The sequence below is a fragment of the Carcharodon carcharias genome (assembly GCF_017639515.1).
Source record: "Carcharodon carcharias isolate sCarCar2 chromosome 27 unlocalized genomic scaffold, sCarCar2.pri SUPER_27_unloc_23, whole genome shotgun sequence".
Classification (NCBI taxonomy): Eukaryota; Metazoa; Chordata; class Chondrichthyes; order Lamniformes; family Lamnidae; genus Carcharodon; species Carcharodon carcharias.
Window position 1 is genome coordinate 1 of NW_024470639.1, and position 21,206 is coordinate 21,206.

Here is a 21,206-nt window from a genome sequence, read left to right on the forward strand (position 1 = left end):
AGTTGGCGATTTCTGCCCTTTTTTGTCACTTAAGGACCCAATGACAACGCGGGACTGTGTGACAATGAATGCTGCTCCAGCTAACAGCAATCTCTGTTGTCATTGGCTGAAGCAGTCGTTTGTGTTCCACATAAACGTGTCATTTTGTAGGAGAAAGGTGCCTCTGGTGAAAGAGATGTGAAATGAAAATAAAATGCACAGGTAGCATGTATAAGCCGGGCTGTGAATTTGCAAGCCTGTGGGTCTAGTGGTTAGGATTCGGTGCTTATAAATGTCATGCGAATGATTAATATAAATATGCATTACTTCCTGATTGAAAACTGAAAACGCATATCAGCTCCGCCTGAATCAGTGGAGTGAAGAGCTGGAGTTTTGCATCAGAGCCGGAAATGTCACCCGTGCAACAGGTCACGAACAAATACAGAGGTGAAGGTAGGAAATCAGAGAAGGGCTGTGATAGGCTGAAAAGCAGTGACCATAGAGATACTGGTGCATGGGAAAACTGTAGAGGTGATAGGGGAGATTTTATTGTTTGCACTGACACGAATATTTCGCAGATCTGTTTCCAAATCTCCTGCCAAATGAGAAGGAAATTTCCCACTGAATTTACTCATTTCCATGATTTTAAAGGAGCAGAACACAAGGGAAGTGTATGGATTTTGCTGGAATGGGTTGTAAGATGATGGAATGACTGTGAAGGCAGCAGCAGTGAGGATGGAAATGAAACAATTATAGAAAATTACAGCGCAGAAAGAGGCCATTCGGCCCGGCGTGCTGCTTTGAAAAAGCAGTTGTGATTGGTTGATCAGTGATATTTGTCCCAGTTTGAACAGCAGGAAGAAAAATCTGTCCCATTCCCACCCACATTTTGAACCATCATCCCTTTAGCCTGTTTCTCTCTCATGCCTTGTAACCTATCACAGTCCTTCCCTTTTGTCCTTTCACTCCCCTCTCTCCATCTCCGGATTTGTTTTCCACCTGTTACATCTCTGACTTTTCCAGCTCTGATGAAAGATCATCCAGCTGGAAGATTAACTCTGTTTGTCACTCTTCAGACGCTGCCAGACCTGATTTCCTTCAATAAGGAATTCCTATTCATTGCGATAGTTCACACAACGGGAAGGGAAAGGATTTTTCTGCACGGGAATTAAACCTAGGCCGCGGTGGTGAAAGCACCAAATGTTCAGAATTAAATACTCTGAATTTCAATGACGCAGAGAGCAGTTTTCACTCAGAAACCAGCAGCTGTGATATTAACAAAGCAGGATGGAGAAAGACTCAGTTTGAGCGGTGACACTGCCGGAGGAATCGAGACCTGGGGATCACCCATGAAAGCAGCAAAGTTTAAAAGGGGAATTTCGGGAGTGAAAGGACAGAAGGGAAGGACTGTGATAGGTTACAAGGCATGAGAGAGAAACAGACTAAAGGGATGATGGTGCAAAATGTGGGTGGGAATGGGACAGATTTTTCTTCCTGCTGTTCAAACTGGGACAAATATCACTGATCAACCAATCACAACTGCTCTTTCAAAGCAGCACGCCAGGCCGAATGGCCTCTTTCTGTGCTGTAACTTTCTATAATTGTTTCATTTCCATCCTCACTGCTGCTGCCTTCACAGTCATTCCATCATCTTACAACCCATTCCAGCAAAATCCACACACTTCCCTTGTGTTCTGCTCATTTAAGGTCATGGAACTAAGTAAATTCAGTGGGAAATTTCCTTCTCATTTGGCACGAGATTTGGAAACAGATCTGGGAGATATTTGTGTCAGTGCAAACAATAAAATCTCCCCTATCACCTCTACATTTTCCCATGCACCACTGCTTTTCAGCTGAGCACAGGTCGCAAACCAAACAGACCTGGCATTTAGAGCCTCAGACGCCGTCGACTGAACTCGCCAGGCATGTAAGAAGAGCGAAGTATTCCACATCCCAACATCCATGGAGATCACGGCTGTTTTCGACCTCAAGCCTCAGCTTGTTCTGAATTTCAAAGGTGATCGACCTCCTAAAGCCCCAAGTTTGCAATACATTCCTCTCATTCATCAATAACATCATTCATACCTTCCACTTCTTAGCTGCACCTCCTTCCAAACATTGCAAACTCCTCTTCAATCTTTCATCTTGATATTTTCTCTGTAACACTTTAGTATTAAACTGCACAACTAATATGACTAAAGTTTGTGATGGTGAAAAATGTGTTCAACCCGTCGGGGAACTGAACCAGATTGACACACACAGACCTTTACACCAAGAGTGACAAACACCCAGAAAACAAGGAGGTCACCAACTTGGCCAATTATTGTTCCATTTCAGACTGCAAATTTAGTGAATGCTTGCAGATGAACGGAAATAAGAAACACAGAAATAGTTGGATGGTTTTTATTTCATTTAACTGATCATTAATTCTGAAGGCAGTTTGCTAAAGTCAAGAGTTGATCCGGGCTGTGTCGCAGGAAAGAGAGGAATGAGGATCAGGAGGGGGCCATTCAGCCCTTTGACCCCGCTCTGCCATTCAGTAAGATCATGGCTGATCTGATTGTGGTCTCGAGGCCACTTTGCTGTCTCTCCTCAATATTTGGAAAATATTGTCAGTTGGCAGCTGGGAAAATGGAGAAAGAACCAAAACAGAAAACCCAGTGTCCAGCTTTGTGAATCTTTAGAAACTCTTTGGGAACCAGCATCAGGTGAGAATGAAGGGTGATCTGTTCGACTGACCAGAGACATACAAGGTACCTTTCCCTTCTTTAAGACGCTGGAACATTAACTTTGATGTTGTCAGTGAAGTTATCTGACCTGAGAGATTGAAATGATTCTCGTTACTGCACATCAGGAATTCACACCTAAGATCGGCTTCAGGACAATCAGAATACTTGGTAACAATCAAGCCACCGAAAGGCTCGAAGGGAGACGGCACCGGTTGTTGGAGAGCTGATTCTCGGTGACATGGATGTGTCTGCAGTGGGTGGAATCAGCCTGTTTCCATGTATCCACAATGAATGTCCCTCCCTTTATTTTGGAAGAGTAAAAATGAAGAGAACAATTGTCATCCCGGTAGCAGCAATCTGAAGCTTAAACTCGCTGACACCTTGGTTTAGAAAAGCTGGCAAATCAGCCTTACGTCAGTCTCGGTGGTGCATTTGTTTAGCACGTTCGACTGTTAACCAAACGGTTGGTGTTTCAAAACCACCCAGCGACCAAGATTTCACTTTTTTCTCCCTATCAGCTTTCATTGTCACACAGTTCCGGGCTCTCATTGGCTACTTGAGCTGCAAGGAAATATCCTGCAAACTTTACCCTTAACCAGTGTCTTGCCACACCAATGTTTTTGTTTTGAATGTTCATTTCAAACACAATAAAAAACAATAAACGACTATGTAATTACACCTAACTCATTAGACACCTGTGAAATTATTGGATTCAAACAAACCCGTCAATGATTCTCTCTTTCTCGTCTTCACAGTGAGTGAGACAGGGAAAAGCAGAAAAGTAGCAATATTCCGGCGCCCAACTCTCCAATCACCCGCTGCCAGCTGAAAGATTTTCTCACTTTGCTGAGGGTTTACCCTGTGAAATGGTGAATAGGAAATGTAATGTGACTGAGAGATATTACATTCACTTAACATACAACTACAAACACGAAACATGTAAAAAGTGCCAGCTCACTGTCAAAATAGATGCCTGTCATGCTTCATTTCAACAGGAAGAGCGAGGAGAGACAATATAAATTTAAATTGCAGTGGAGAAAATGTGGGGTTTTCAAATTAGCTGAATTCCTTTTGCCATCAGCCGGCAATGTCAAAATGAGCTGAATGTCATCTTCCTCTGCTGTAGATATTTATGATTTTATACCATCAACATTAACCTGTGCACAGGGCCAGTTGTCGTGGCCGATTGGTTTAGGTGATGGAGCCCAAGTCCATTGGGATTCCCTGCTTCTCATTATTCCTAGTTTAAAGTGTGTCTACAGAGTTGATTATAGGTTAAATTGAATAAAATCCATCCAAACACCTGGGGGGTTTTCTATTAGTGTTCATTCACGAAAACACTCACGAAACTTGGAACTGGAATAAAACTTGGCTTCATGCTTGCTTTCTGGATATTTGCCTCTCTTTAGAGACAAACCCTTGCCCTCTGTCATTCTCGGTGCATATGTTTGTGCGTGTTCCTCTGTGTGTGTCAATGTGAGTCAGTTCCCCGAGGGGTGAACACATTTTTACGATCACTAACTTTATTTAAATTAGTTATGCAACTTCATGTTAAAATGTTAGAGAAAAATATCAGGATGAAAAATGAAAGAGAGAGTTTGAAATTTTTGGAAGGAGGTGCAACTAAGAAGCGGAAGATGGGAATGATGTTATTGATGATTGAGAGGAATGCATTGCAACCTTGGGGCTTTTGTAGGTAGATTCCCTTCTACACTCTAAGATTCAGAACAAGCTGAGGCTCCAGGTGGAAAAAAAAAACGTCTGTCGCCATATGTGTTGGGATATGAAGGATTCCTTCCCCCATTCCCGGCTACCTCAGTCAATAGAATATAAAACGCTTAATTTCAGGGTCATGTGTTGGAGCCCCATGCTGGGGGCTGTTGTCATTTGCAATCTTGCTGCTCTAAAACAAAAAAAAACACAACCTCATTCAGTGGCACCTACAAGGCAGATATTCACCACTGGCACCAACTGACAGACATCAAATTCAAAACACTTTCATGTCGCGTTTCTTTCTGCTTCTGTCCCTGTCTCGCCTCCAGCTCCCTCTGCCCTCACAGCTCCCAGGTCAATTAGCTGCTTGATGCAGACACAGTCAGTACGTGGGAATGTAAGACACAATAAGATAGGTTTGCAGACCGTAGAGTAAAAAGACACCAGGATCTCATCTTCCTGATTCTCCCAATTACTGATTACAGGAATGTACACAGTGCCGATTATCCACAGACACACTCTCCTCCCAGTCTTGTCTACGTTAATCAGCTTTGAAATTGTTCACATTTTTATACTGGATTTCAATGTGAAGAAAGCAGAGCTGTGAGAAGCTTATATTGTTCAGCAGATGTACTGCAGGAAGGTGCCTAACAGGCTGATGATAACAGTGCTCTTTGGACACGGTGAGCTCCAGTGAAGGATTGGCACCATTAATGTGTCGCTCATTTAGTCTCGTGACTAATCTCGTGCTGGAAATGACAAGAAAACTCAGTGAATTTGCTCCGTGTTTTGGTTTCGACGAGCCGAATACAAGGCAAGAAAGCGCATTTCGCTCGAGTGGGTTATAAAGTGGCAGTGTTGGCGGTGTTGAGAAACAACATTATAGAAAATTACAGCATAGAAAGAGCCCATTGGGCCCGGCGCGCCGCTTCCAAAGCGGAATTGATTGATCAGAAGTGATATCTGTGCCGGTGCAAATGGGAGACAGTAACATTCGTCCTTCTCCCACCCATGTTTCGCCTTGCAACCAGCCCTTCTTCCCTTCTGTTTGTTCTCGACTTGTTCGAAGTGTGACATTTCTTGCTGTGAGGCTAAACTTTAACGCTGGGTGGAGCTGTTTGCAAATAGAAAGTGATCACACTCAACGAATATTAATTCCCTGACCGGGAATCGAACCCGGGGCGCGGCGGTGAAAGCGCCGAATCCTAACCACTAGACCACCAGGGAATCTATTAAAATGCTTTTCGATTTGGCTTATCTACGCTGCTTTTGCGTATTGTTTTTCAGTTCAGATCTCTTTCACCTCAAAACTGCCTGTTTAGGTTTAACACAAACGAATTCTTCAGTCAATGAAAACAACAGTTTCTGTGAGCTGGAACATGAAATTGACAGTGAGGTGAAATAATCCCACAAGCTGCACATGCGTAACTTTCAATTTCCAAACCCTCCACCCTATTCGCTGTGGGCCAATGGAAGCGCCGATCCCCAGTCATGAGACATCAGGGAAAGTACCAAAAAGGTTTGACATTTAGAGGCTACTTTCGACTTTTTTTTTCATTCCCGATCTTTTCACCAGAGAGGATTTTCTCCGACTAATTGGTCTGTTTAGGTTGAACACAAGAGACTTATTTAGCCAATGAGAAGTACCAATGTTGTTAGCTGGAACATGAAATCGATACTTTCCTCCTTTAAGACAATTCTTAAAGCTTCCGCCTTTGACCGAACTTTAAGTTATATGACCAGATGTGAGGCTCGGTGTCATACTTTATTATATAATGATCACGGGGGACGCCTTGTGACATTTCAACAGATTAAATGCGTTTTATCAATATAAGTTATTATATGCAGAAGCATTATCAAAACTTGCCCTTTTAAGTGAGAGGAAAGCTGCCTTGTTCCTGTTTGTTGTTGGATATTAACTGAGCGCAGTATATTACAAGCGTCTTAGATTCGCTCTTCATCATTACACAGAATAAACACTCAGGAAAGTGAGTGTATCTGTTTGCTGGCAGCGGGTGATTGGAGAGTGCGGGGCCGGAATATTGCTGCTTTTTTGCTTTTCCCTGTCTCACTCACTGTGGAGCTGAGGAAGAGGGAATCATTAACGGGTCTATTTGATCCAATAACTTCATAGATTTGTAGGTACCTGGTTGGTAAGTTGTTAAAGTATAAAGAAGTGACAGTATAAATTGCAGGATTCCGCGGAAAAGGTCGGGTTGTGACAGAGACAGGGCGGGTAGAAGGTCCTCTTTATCTGCTATAACCATTCTATGATTTCATATAAATAGTACAGGCGTGCTGCTAAGGTCTGTAGTCGTGGCCGAGTGGTTAAGGTGATGGATTTGAAATCCATTGGGGTTACCTCGCGCACGTTCGAAAGCTGCTGACTACGTTTTCCATTATTTCTGAATTTAACCATTGCTCTCTAACAGTAAATCGAATCGACATTCGCACAACACCTGCAGTAGCAAAGTTTGACCAATGGGTGGCGGTGAAACCGTGATTGCTTCCATCACATGAAGCAGGCACTGTCTCTGTTCATATTAAATTAGACGCCATTTCTGTTTCTATTACACTAGGACTTGTCTCTGATCATATTAGAAAAGGTCATCTCTCAGTTGTTTCTGTAATTGGCTCAGTCACAGTTGTTTATGTACTGGGCTAGGGCCACAATACAGTTGGCACTATCTCAGTCATGACTGCACTGAAGCAGGTCTCGGCTAAAGTTACAATAAGCCATTCCCCAGTTGGCACTGCACTAGAGCTTGTCTCTGGTCATGGAAAACTAGAACATGTTTTTATTTGCATTTCACAAGACTCTGTCTCTGCTATTACTCCAGTAGAACGTGCCACGTGTCTATCAAACTGGACCCTGTCTCAGTTAATGCTGCACCAATACATGCCTCCATTCATATCACACAATTCCCTGCTTCTGTTGTTATTGTCCTTTATCATGACTTTATTATTGCTGTACTTGTCCATGTCTCTGTTTTTATTAATCTCGTACCTTTGCAGGTATTTAATTTACCAGACACTGCGTCAGATTATATTAAAAAGAACCCTGAATTATGTGAAACTCCACTAGACCCTGTATCAGTTTTCTTAAACTGGATCCGGTCTGTGTTATTGCTACACTAGGCAGGTTCGTATTACACAAGATCCTGTCTCAATTATTACTGCATTCGGCACTGCCTCACTTATGTTTCACTAGGTCGCGGCCCTGCTTATAACACACTCAATCATGTCTGCACTTATATTCCTCTAGTCCGTATTTCAGAACAATTTACACTAGACTCTGTATCAGCCTGTATCATACTCGAACTTGTCAGCCTTTTTAACTAAAATGGATCCTGTCTCTGCAGAGGCTTTGTCTTTGTACCTCTGTCTCTGCTTCTATTCCACTCTCCCTTTCCGTGTTTTTACTCCAGGAGATCATCCCTGTCTCTCTTACAATGGCAGCACTCTCCGTTATTACGACTTAGACTCTATCTAGGAAGCAATTACTCTATGCCCTGTGCCTGTAATAACTGCCCTATTTCACTTGATGTTGATCCAGGCCCTGTATCAGTAACTACTGCATTAGCCCCGTCTCCACTATTACAGCAGTAAACCCTGTCTTTGTTAATATAGCACTCGTCCCCATCCCTGTTCATTGTGCACTAGGTCACGTCTTTGCTTAAGTAACATTAGATGGTCTCTATTATTACTGCATTAGTAATGTCTCTGCTTAAATTGCACTAGGCCCTGTCTCACTAATTACCACACCAGGCTCTGTCTCTGTTGTTACTACACTATTCTATGTTTCTATAAGGTGAACGTTGAGTTCGAAATGGGCCTCTGACTTTGGCCTAAAACTACAGGTTTCCAATTGACGGTTTGTTCCATGCAGCCCCTGATATTCAGTTTCATTACAGCGAACAATATTACATATGAGACATCGCCTGTACTGTGTGTCGGTGTGAAAAGAAATCATGCTGCATCATCCCTCAAAGATAAAAGATTTATCTTCACCAGAATGTTTCATTTTATTTTATTTTCTCTTTTTCAAACTGTAGCTACAGATCGTCTAATAATGTAAATATTCATTGATAGTATATCCTGTTGTGTGCTCTTGTTTAGAAATTCATGTCCTACCAACCATTTCTTTGCTAAGACGGGGACGTTTGTCACCACATTCACTTAATGTCTGTCATCTCTCTACCTGAGACAGCATCTTACTCACGGAAAAGTATAGCTCTCTCTCTCTCTTTCTCTTTCTCTCTCTCTCTCTCTCTCTGTCTCTCTGTCTCTCTCGCTGTCTCTGAGAAATTGACCATTTATTTAAATCTCTGGTTTTCTAATAATGCTCTTTTGAAAAAATAAACTTAATAAAGAATAATTCCCCGACATTAACCTCAATGATAAACTACAGCCCATCTCCACCTTCAGCGAATTTGTTAAATCTCAAAGAGTTCCGGCATTTTAATTGCAGATAGTTTAATACTGCAACTATTTATTGATAACTATTCGGTTGTTTTCCGTTGTTTACAAAGTGATGTCAGACTGACCATTTCGTTTCCAAGAATCGGCTTTTCTGTTCCCAAAGATCATTTGGAAAATTATTATTTATTATTTCACGGGACGTGGGCGTGGTTGGCTAGTCCAACATTTTTATGCCCATCCCTAATTGCCCTTGAGAAGGTGGTGGTGAGCTGCCTTCTTGGACCGCTGCAGCCCATGTGGTGCAGGTACACCCACAGTGCTGTTTGGGCGGGAGTTCCAGGATTTTGACCCAGCGACAGTGAGGGAAGGGCGATACATCTCCAAGTCAGGATGGTGAGTGACTTGGAGGTGAACTCCCAGGTGGTCGTCTTCCCATCATTCAGCTGCCCTTGCCCTTCTAAATAGTAGTGGTCGTGGGTCTGGAAGGTGCTGTCGAAGGAGCATTGTTGAGTTCCTGCAGTGCATCTTGTAGATGGCACACACTGATGCTACTGTGTTCGGTCGTGGAGAGAGTAAATGGTGAAGGTGGTATGTGAGGTGTCAGAAAGTGAGCTACATTGTGTTGGATGGTGTCGAGCTTCTAGTGTGTTGTTGGTGCCGCGCTCACCCAAACAAATGGAGAGTATTCCATCACACTCCTGACTTGAGCCTTGTAGGTACTGGGCGAGTTTGGCGGTTCAACAAGTGAATTAATCTCCTCAGTATTCTGAGCCTCTGATCTGCTCTTGTCGCCACAGTATTTACATTGCTGGTACAGTTCAGTTTGTGCTCAATGGTAACGCCCACAACGTTGATAGTCGGGGATTCAGTGATACTAATTCCTTTAAATATCAAGGGGAAGCAGTTGGATTCTCTCTTGTTGGGAATGGTCACTACTGGGTGTTTGTGTAGCACGAATGCTGCTTGATGCTTATCAGCCTAAGAGTCTATGTTGTCCAGGTCTTGCTGCATTTGGACATGGTGTGTTTCAGTATATGTGGAGTCATGAATGGTGCTGAACATTGTGTAATCATCAGCGAACATCCCCACTCCTGACCTTATGATGGGGGAGGGGAGGAGATTAATGAGGCAGAAGAAGATGCTTGGGCTTGGGACACTGCCCTGAGGAACTCAAGGATTAGAATCACATCGAGAATGACGAGCAGCTTATTGGAAAATGTTCACCTCAGCATCTCACTGAAGCTCCTGATATTTACCTGAATGTGTGATGATTAATGCAAGCGACGGAAAAAATGATCCTGTACGTTTACCTGACATGATAGTCACGCACCTGAAATTATCCGATTTATTATTCCAATTGTTGGAAAGGATTGAAACTCTCGTTGTTCTCTTTCTACGGTTTTTAACTGTGAGCTTTACAAGTTCCACCCCGAACGTTCTAATCATTTTTGGACTAGTTTGTCTGTCTCTTTAATTTGTATAATCTATGGAAAATTATCTGAAATGACTCAGGGCCTGGCGTAGCATAAAGAGATAAACGACCTGGTGCAATATAAAAGGAGATATGGGCTAGTGCAGCAATAACAGAGGTGGGCTCTACTGTAACAGTAACTGAGATATCAGCTGGTGCAGTCACAATAGAGACATTACTTGTTCAGTATTAACAGAGACGTGATCTCGTGTAATATAAAAAGAGATATGGGCCAGTGAATTAACAATAGAGACAGGATTTGCTGTAAGATAGATAGAAATATGGACCAGTACAGTCATAACAGTAACTGGGGCTGGTACGTTATAAATATAGATATGGGCTACTTCAGTGATTGGAGAGGCAGGTCCTGCTGTAACATAAAGAGAGATATGGGTTTGTGCAGCGAGGACACTAACTGTCCCTGGATTTAATATACAAATGAGATATTGGCTAGTTTGGGGAGAAGAGGGACAGATCCTGATGATACATTCGAAGATGCAAGTCCTTGTATCAGCAAAATAGAAAATAAATGCTTTGTATTATAAAACATGAAGAGGTCTAATTGAAGCAACTAACAGCAGCAGCGTCAACTTCAGCAATAAAAGATAAAAGTTCCTATCGAAAACTGACAGGTGCAAGGTTTCCACTAATAATAACGATAGAAGTTTCCATTAGAAATTGACTGATAGATGGCCCCTTAATGCAACCATTGCAACGATTACACCTCAAGAAACAGGATGTGAGCCAGTGTCTATTGGCTCATGATACCACCTGAAAGATACTGGGAGACATTTTCCTCGGAGCTACGGAGCCAGCCAGGTCGTCAAGATGGGAATTCTAATTTGAAATGCGGTTTTTCCGGCGTTAGAGCAAGATGGCATATTGGCGTGTGTGTGCGTGTGCGTGTGTGTGGTTATGTGTATGTGCATGTGTCTGGGTGTGTGTCTTTGTGCGTGTGTGAGCATTTATGTATGTGTGCGTCTGTATATGTCTGTGACTGTTCTTTTGACTGTATGTGTCTGTGTGTCCATGTATGTCTGCCTGTGTGTATCAGTGTGTGCCTGTGAATGTATTCATGGATGTGTATGTGTGTGAACGTGCATGTGCGTCTGTGTGTGTCTGTGTGTGTGTTGATGTCAGCGTCTGTGTTTGTGTGTGTGTGCGTGTATGTGTGTGTGTGTGTGTGTCTGTTTCTGTGGGTGTATGTGCGTGTGTGAGAGAGAGAGAGTGTGTATGTGTGTGTGTGTGTGTGTGTGTGTGTGTGTCTGTGTGTGTCTGTGTGTGCGGTGTGTGGTGTGTGTCTGTGTGTGTCTGTGTGTGTCTGTGTGTGCATGTGGGTGTGTGCATATGCGCCTGTGTGTGTCTGGCTGTGTTCGTGTGTTTGCATGTGTGTGTGTATGAAAAACGTCATATTTTTTGCAAATGAATTTCACAATGATCTTCGTCATCCTTCCATTCATGAAAGATGACGGACACACAGCAAACAAATCTATTTCAGATGGGTTGGCTCTATATGCTGCACAGTTTCTGATGGCTGAGGAGGTCAATCCTTGAGGGGCAGTTTCCATCACAAGTGCCTCAAATGAAGCTAAACGCGATGTTATGGGTTGTTGTTTCTAGTCTTGGCGTCTGTTGCCATGCCGCTGTAGCAAATGGGCATCATGGTGATGCCCAACAGCTCACAGAAAGTGCTGCCACCTTCCTCTGTCGTCATCGAGTGAAATTCATGTCTGATAATCGCTAATTAGGGCCTCCATGTCACGAATGTAACGGTCCTACAAGCAGAGCTTTGGGCACCTCACTGTCCGCCTGGCCCTTAGCTATGTGACCACCTTCCATCCTGTAAACGGGCCCGAGCCATCCAACCTCCCTCTGTTTGCTGAGCCTAACAGACTTGGGAGCTCTGTCTTTGAGAGGGCTGCTGCTTCCTGATTGTGTCCCGCCAGGAGATACCCAATAACTCCCGCACACAGTGCAGATGGAAGTTGCGGAGATTTTTTTTATTGATAACTGTAAGTCGTCCATGTTTCACAGCCAGACAACAAGGTACTGAGGACACAGCCCTAATACACCATCCGCTTGGTGTCAAAGGTCAGCTTGATGTTAATTCATGCACGTTTCATGAGTCAGATGATATCTGTTTCCCCGTGTGTGTATCAGGAACTGCATCAAGGAGCAGACTGTCTGTCACCGAGGAACCTGGGGAGCAGGATTTACTGATCACATCCAGCCGGGTGTTACATTGTGTGATCAGTGGTGGAAGTGCAACACTTTAAACATGATTTTCTTGACGTTTTTAGTCAAATAGAACAAGTTAAAACCATGCGAGAAACGGTAAATGAATCGCTGTTGATCTTCATGTACAATAACTCTGTGTAACAGAATTTAATAAACCAGCACAGGGAGCGGGGTGCGCTTATGCTCTGTCATTGCAATGCTACCTGCTGAAAACCGTTCCATTAATTCAAGAATCTCGGATCCAAATGTGGCTCCACATGTAGTAGCTCCAGTAAAATCTCTGCTCCAGGTGAGGCTCGAACTCACAACCTCGGCATAGCCCGCTGATCGCACTGCTCTATAAGTACTGCACACTAACCGATTGCACCACTGGAGCGCCCGCTAAGGGCTGCATTTGATCTGGTTACATTTTTCACTGATCATACTATATGAACTGTAATATATTTTGAATAAAATAACATGCCGAGAATGGGCCAGGGAAACTTTGTTAATGTTCACACACTGAGCATGGACACTGCTGTAGGTCCTATGCCTTTTTCACTATTGTTTTCCTTAACTCCGAGTTTTCAGAAGGGAACTGGACAAATATTTGAAATGGAAAAGCTGCTGGGTTATAAATAAAGAGAAAGATATTGGGACTAACTGGGCAGCTCTTTGAAAAATTCTGGCGAGGGCACGATGGGTCCTAATGAGCTGTGAGCTTTTACGATTCCATTGCTCGATCAATTTGTTCCTAAATATCTCAGCCCAATCCTATTTCTGCAAAGGATAATCCAGAACTGCAACATGGGGACACAGTTTGAAATTCTATACAAGCCCCTCTGGCTAACTCACTGCGCGGGGTTTCTGTAGTGTCCTGGTTGTCATATTCGCCCAACAGAAGCACAAACCCTCGTTCAAAATGGGACAGAAACACTGCCAAATGCATTTAATCTCCGAGCAGCCAGAAATCAGTAATTCGCGTTTGTTGTTGAATATTAACTGAATACAGCATCTTACACTGTGAAAAAGAGCAGACTTATGGAACCCTGCAGGCTTACAGCACTGATCAGGAATGAATAGTTTCGATTCCGGAGTTCTGATTATTTCTGAGATAAAATGATACTTGTAAATTGAGGCTTTCAATTCATTTCTCAAGGGATGAAGATAGCACAAGTGTCACAGGATGGACAGGAGCAGTCATAGTCCGAAAGGATGAAAGGGTGTTGATTATCTAATGATTAAAAAGGAAACTAGGGGATTGATAATTTTAAACTGTTGTCAGCTCTGGCAGCTACGTTATAACTAAGACCATGGACTGACAGTGATCATTGAGCTGATAATCTAGTTTAATATTAAAGCTGCCCTTGTAAGTGATACTCCGGTGTAACAATAACCTTGCAATTGATAACCATTGAATATTGGTGGCCATGGAAATGGTGCCCTGTTCTAACAATGACTTTGCCATTTGATGAACCGGTCCAAGTGATGCCACCGGCAAACGGTGACCATGTGATTGAAATGTGTTGTTTTACTGCTCTTGTACACGACACTCCAGTCCAACAATGACCTTGTAACATATATCACGATCTACATTTGACCCTGTACCTGACAGTCCAGTCCAGCAGCCACCTTTAAGTATAACTTGAGGCCAAGAATAAATTTCTACCTGATATGCCGATCTAATATTGAACATGCACCTGACACTTCAATCTAACAGTAACTTTGTGTTACAGGTGCCTAATGCCATAGTTCATATGTTTTAGAATAATAGGTTTATTTTCAGTAATGGAGAGAGAATTCCACAGATCAATGACCTTTTGGGATAGGATCAAGAGTTTTGAACTTATGCCCTGAAAATGTTCTAGGAATCACTGTCGGCTTCCAATGTGATCGGACAGACCACAGGATAACTGTTCATCATTTCCTTCTAGCATTCTGTGGGAACCAGCCGAGATCATTCCCCTGCATCAGAAACTACAGTCAAAGGGGCTGCACTTGTACGTGTTTGTTCAATGGTCGTAATTAATATGAATGGGTGACTCAACCTCACTTGTTTGTTCAAAGTTAGACAAGCACATTCTAGGCTCCCTAATTGTGCCTCTGGGGGGGGTTAAATCTCAGGAATAATAATTCCTACTTTAATAGTTGAACAGAGCTTGGGTGCTTCTCGCCACTGCTCCTCTCAGAAGATGCACTTTCCACCAAGAGGCCCGCTCTGTGCCATATACTACACCGCCCTCGCCGCTGTAACAGTCCCAGGTAAAACGTGTCTCAGTTTTCTCCACTTCTCAGTTTATGTTCCTCTTTCACAGGAGTTAGGCATCGCTGGCGAGGCCACCCATGTATTGGCCATTCCTAATGAAGGTGATGGTGGACAGTCTCCTTGAACCGCCGCTGTCCACGTGGATTGTGAGAAGCTGGAGAACTTTCCAGCCGCTCTGCCTCACTCATACCGAACTGTTTCTGGTCAATTCTGCACAGCCAGTGATTATAGATTTTTCATTATCTATTATTACTGTTAGCGTTACTCGATCATAGGATTGGAGTGGAGCCGACTGGGCCGACATATATCGCCCCCTCCCTAATCGCCCTTGAGGACTGTGTGTCTTACTGGGTCATTTCAGGGGGCAGTTAAAAGAGTCACCCACATTAGCGGTGGGTCTGCAGTCACATGTTGGGCAGACCGGATATGGACGGCAGATTCCCTTCCCTAAAGGGACATTAGTGAACCAGATGGGTTTTTACAACAATAAACGATAGTTTCATGGTCACCAGGACTGAGGCCAACTTCATATTACTGGCTTTTTAATTGAATTTAAATTGGAGTGAGACTGTTTAAGGTCAATTGCCAGGGAATACTTCCCTTATCTTCATTCTTTCTTGGGATGTGGGCGTCGCTGGCAGAGCCAGCATTTGCTGCCCATCCTTAACTACCCTGGAACTGAATGTCTTGCTCGGCCATTTCAGAGGGCAGTTCAGAGTCGACCACATCACCGTCGGTCAAGAGTCACATGTAGGCCAGGTCGGGCAAGAAGGCAGATTTCATTCCATAAAGGGATAGGAGTGAACCAAACCCATTCTCCAGGTTAAAGTTATGACTGTGCATGTTAGTAGCAACTTAACAGTTACACTATCCCACTGTAAAATTCCGCACTTGTCCGTCAGTTACAGAAGTGACAACCCCGATAGAACATGATATCAAAAACTTATTCCCTTGTTTCAAAAACCCTTGTTACAAGTCACGCGACTCGAATAGTCTTATAGACTCAAAACGTTAACTCTCTTTTTCTCGCCACGAATGTTCTTAGACCTGCTGAGTATTTTTCCAGCATCTTCTGCTTTTGTTTCAGGTTTCCAGCCTCCTTAGTATTTTGTTTTTATTTCTAATTAAAGATTGAGGCATTGTTGACAATTTGGAACAATGAAAGAAGAATATTTAGGGCTTCTGTCTCGTTTTGAAGCTCCTCAATTAATTCCATCTGTTCCTGTCCCTCCACATTCACTGGCCCTGACAGATTTCCATCAAATATTCCTCAAGCCTTCTTCCTTCTTTTCTCCTCCTGAAGGTCTGTTATTTAGATTTGTACAATTGACTATTGCAATCCATTTGAAACTTACACAGTTCCTTCAATCGTTTTCAATTTCTTGTTTCTGATGGATTCTAATTCGAAATGTTATTAATGATTAAATATTAACTTGATTCATCTGAGCTCCCAGACTAATTCCACTATAACTTTGGAAGGTAACAAGGGTTTCATTATTTTAAACATCAACGCTGCAAAATGTAAAACTCTGATCAATAGAATGCTGTTTCTTCGAGTTTATTCTCTACTTTTGCTTTACGTCCTTCTCTCTTTCTTCCAGTTAATTTAGTGGCTCCAGGTGACAATGGTTAAGTCAGCTTCGTGCTGTACACATTGGCCTAAATAGTAACCCCAAGATCAAGAGTTCAAATCTCACAATGGCAAACTATGAAACAATGAATGTGTTTGAGTGAGTTAAAATCTTACCTTAAACACTGTCTAGTTGTTAACTCGAAAGAGTTCCATTCAGGAAGTCACTTCCATCTGATAGACCGAAGCTAGAATGATGGGTGGTTCCAGCATGAAAATGGTGCATCGATGATACATGACTGAATACTGCACCCGTCTCCTGCACACTTATTATCCACTCGTGTTTATGTTTAGACTAAGGCTGCAATGCAATTCCAAACCGTTTTGTAAGGAAGGAATTAGTCAAAATAACTTGAAACCTACTGGCAGGTTGCTTCTGAAAATGCTTCTGACTGCAGTAATAACAACCTGTTTCACCAGTTAGTTTCTGTAACCACTGAAATAAAGCTGAAGATAAATTAATAGTCAGTTCTATACCTCATTAAAGCAAAACCTTTTCTCGATGTAGTTTCTGCAAACTCAGTTTGATACAAAATAAAATCAACAAATACAATCAACCTTTTGTAAAAAAGGTGGGAGACTGGTTTGGAAGGGACAAAGTAATCAATTGCAGTTGGTAGACAATGTAATTCATATGCAGCAGGTGTAGAAAGTACAATGTATTCAACTGAAAAATATATTTAGGGCCGGCTTATTTAAGCTTCCAATACGGATTTGTACTTGGCGATGTGGAAATGTACCAATTATTGGGTAAACAGCACGTGGTTTTGGGGGGAGGGGCGAGTATGGAGGGGGCAAGTATTAAAAGGAATGTGTCAGAACAGATTTAAGATTGCTGAAGATTTAAAACCTAAGCGTAGCAGAATATATTGTAAGAGACATGGCAGAACATCCCCACAGAACGTGGGTTTTACTGGCAAGGCCAGCATTTGTTGCCCATCCCTAATTGTCCTCGAACCAAGTGGCGGGCTCGGCCATTCCAGAGGGCATTTAAGAGTCAACTACTTGCTCTGGGTCTGGAGTCACGTGTAGGCCAGTCCGTTTAAGGACGGCAGATTTCCTTCCCGAAAGGGACATTAGTGAACCTGATGATTTTTAAAAAGTTGTAGTTAGTTATAATTGTCCTGGTCACCAGTATGGCGACTAGCTTTATAATTCCAGGCTGTATTACTCAATTCCAACATTACCATGAGGACACTATCTCCCCCCGCAACATGCTAAACGTTAGGCACAAAAAAATCAGCGATATCCGACATTCAATGTCGCTCAGCCCTGTTGACTTTGACTCTAAGTCAGGGTCACTCCAACTCTTACATTAGGGTCCCGCTGATCCCCAACATCGAAAATAATGGCCCCTCACCAGGGAAAGTGATCGTTCCTGGCTTCAGGGAGAGGCACGAGTGTTAGGCAAGTTAGTACAGCGGAGAATCAGTTCATTCGTAAACCTTTGACACAACCTTGTCTTCCCACCTGGAGTCAGTCCTTTATGCCCCAGCGGAAGGCCATTCAGCCCATTGTCTGACAGCTCCCACAGAGTAACCCCATTCATTCCCTTGCAGTTGCTATCGCCCAGAGAGCTGCCTTGCCTCAAGGGCCCAGTTTCATTTAGAAATCAATCATTTCCATCTGGATCACCCTGGTGAGAAGCGAGATCCAGGTCATTACCACTGGCTGTGTGAAAACACTCATCGCCCCACCTCCCCACTCCGCTGCCACTCCTCACCCAAGAGGCAATGGGTACTGTAAAGGCTATGGGCCCTGACAATATTCCGGCACTAAAACTGAAGACTTGTGCTCCAGAACTTGCTGTGCCCCTAGCCAAGCTGTTCCAGTACAGCTGCAACATTGGCATCTACCCGGCTATGTGGAAAATTTGCCCAAAACACATAAAGCAGGACAAATCCAAGCCATCCAATTGCCACCCCATTAGTCTACTCTCGATCATCAGTAAAGTAACGAGAAGAGGTCATCAGTGCTATCAAGCAGCACTCGTTTAGTAATAAACTTCTCACTGATGCCCAGTTCGGGTTCAGCCAGGGCCACTCAGCTCCTGACCTCATTACAGCCTTGGTTCAAACATGGACAAAAGAGCTGAACTCGAGGTGAGAGTGACTGCCGTTGACATCAAGGCAGCATTTGACCAAGTGTGGCATCGAGGATCCCAACCAAATCTGGAGTCAATGGGAATCTGGGGGAAAACTCTCTGCTGGTTTGATTCATACCTAGCACAAAGGAAGATGGCTGTGGCTGTTGGAGGTCAGTCATCGCAGCTCCAGGACATCACTGCAGAAGTTGCTCAGTGCAGTGTCCTCGGCCCAACCATCTTCAGCTGCTTCAATGACCTTCCTTCCATCATAAGGTCAGAAGTGGGGATGTTCTCTGCTGATTGCACTATATTCAGCAGCATTCACAACTCCTCAGATACTGAAGCAGCCCATGTCCAAATGCAGCAAGGCCTGGACCATATCCAGGCTTGGGCTGACAAGTTGGAAGTAACAATCACACCATACAAGTGTCAGACAATGACGCTGTCCAACAAGAGAGAATCCAACCATCGCCCTTTGACATTAAATGCCATTACTATCACTGAATCCCCCGCTATCAACATCGGGGGAGGGGGTTACCATTGACCAGAAACTGAATTAGACGAGCCATATATATATCTGGTTGCAAGAGCAGGTCAGAGGATGGGAATCCTTTGACAAGTAACTCACCTCCTCACACCCCAGAGCCTGTCCACCATCTACAAGGCACATGTCAGGAGTGTGATGGAATACTCCCCACTTGCCTGGATGAGTGCATCTCCCACGACGCACAGCAGCAGCAGTGTGTGTACCATCTACAAGATGCACTGCAAAAAATCACCAAGGCTCCTTCAACAGCAGCTTCCAAACCCACAGCCTGCCATCTAGCAGGACAAGGGCAGCAGACACATGGGAACACCACCACCTGGAAGTTCCCCTCCAAGTCACTCACCATCCTAACTTGGGAATATATCAACATTCCTTCACTGTCGCTGGGTCAAAATCCCAGAACTACCTAACAGCAGTGTGGATGTATCTACACCACAAGGAGTGGTTTCACTTCCCCTTTAGGAAAAGGAACCTGCCATTCTCACCTGGTCTACATGTGACTCCAGACCCACAGCAAGTGTAGTTGACACTTTACTATCCCCTGACATAACCCTCACAATTAGGGTGGACAGCAAATGCTGACCTTGGTTCAAGGCAGTAGCTCATCACCACCTTCAAGGGTAATTAGCGATGGGCAATAAACACTGGCCCAGGCAGTGAAGACCACATCCTGCAAATATAAAAAAATGCCCCCTCACCATGTCTCATGGTTCTGAATTCTCCCCCCTCCTCTGAATTCCACCTCAGGGAGATGGAGGATTTGTAATCCAGAGATCCAGGCTAATGCTCATTGGTTCAAATCCCACTACAGCAGTTCGTGCAATTTAAATTCACCAAATCTAGAAAATGAAGCTCGTCTCAGTAATGGCGACGATGAAACTCATCGATTGTTGTAAAAACCCATCTGGTTCACTGATGTCCCTTTAGGGAAGGAAACCTGTTGTCCTTACCCGGTCTGGCCTACATGTGACTCCGACCCACCGCAAATGTTGCTGACTCTTAAATGCCCCATGAAATTTGCCCCAGCAGGCCACTGAGTTCAATGGCAATTAGGAATGGACAGAAAATGCTGGCCTTGCCAGTGATGTCCACAAACCATAGAGAGAAAAACAATCATAAAATGGGACACCTGCAAGAGTGCAGTGCTCAGTACTGCACAACCCCATTGGGCCTAAGGTGGAGCTTCAATCCGGACATCATCCTCGGTAGAATAACAAAGGCTAAAGCAATAATTTGGGGGTCCGACAGACTATTTCACACTCAAATTACACTAAGTAAAACATTTCAGGCTCTAAAAACAAGATACTACAATGAAAATCTTTAATATTTAGGAAAGATTAAAGCATTAAAAAAATTCCAAAATCTCATGTCTCGCAAATAGCAACAGTGCCCCAGGATGAGCCTGACAGTAATGGGAAATGTGGGAACAGGTTCAGGCAGTGAGAGGGAGAGAGCACGTGAACAATATCAGACACGATGGACATGGTCATTCAGATCAGACCATCGCCATTCAAGTCGTTTCAACTGGTCAACTTGACCGAAAATAGAACAAAGGGACAAATGGAGGGCAGCTATTTAAGAAACTTAAAAAAAATATGAACTGACCTGGTGACAAATACGAGCCATGAATGCAATAAGGAGACAGTGTATGGTACTTGGCAAACGCTCGGCTGTTAGAAATATTTGACTGAGAAGAGTTTATGTTGGCGGGCGGATGCCGATGGGGCAGAAGAGGTTCCATTCTGCATTTCACCAGCAGTCGCCCAAGGTCAAGTTCAAGCACAAGTGAGTGGTGACGAATTCGAAGACCATAAGATGGCAGACACATTCGTCCAGGATAAATCGAGGCTCACTGATTTTCAGATTGTCCTCTTCGCCAGGAATCACACTGAAAGAGGGGAAGACTGGTGAGAAAGAGTTCATTCTCAAGGGGGTTGAGATCTGTCAGGCTAACCTCCCATCCCCCTCAGTCTGTCCTGGACACCACTGAGCCCCCCACGGCCCCTAGCGGTGGTCAGTAAACTGGAGCTGCGATCCTGATATTCATGTAGTGAGCAGGGAGTGACCAGGCTCTCAGTTTGCTGGTTAATCACACTGCAGACCCATATCAGTGACTCGTACATGGAACACCATTAACTTGCTAACA

The 21,206-nt window shown here is 43.7% G+C and overlaps 1 non-coding gene across 1 annotated transcript; it reads right to left on the reverse strand.

The window, feature by feature from the left end:
- Positions 1 to 5,576: 5,576 nt before the first annotated feature.
- trnae-uuc lies at positions 5,577 to 5,648 on the reverse strand. Its single transcript has one exon. It is a non-coding gene; the product is annotated as a tRNA-Glu (tRNA).
- Between the last annotated feature and the right edge of the window lie 15,558 nt (positions 5,649 to 21,206).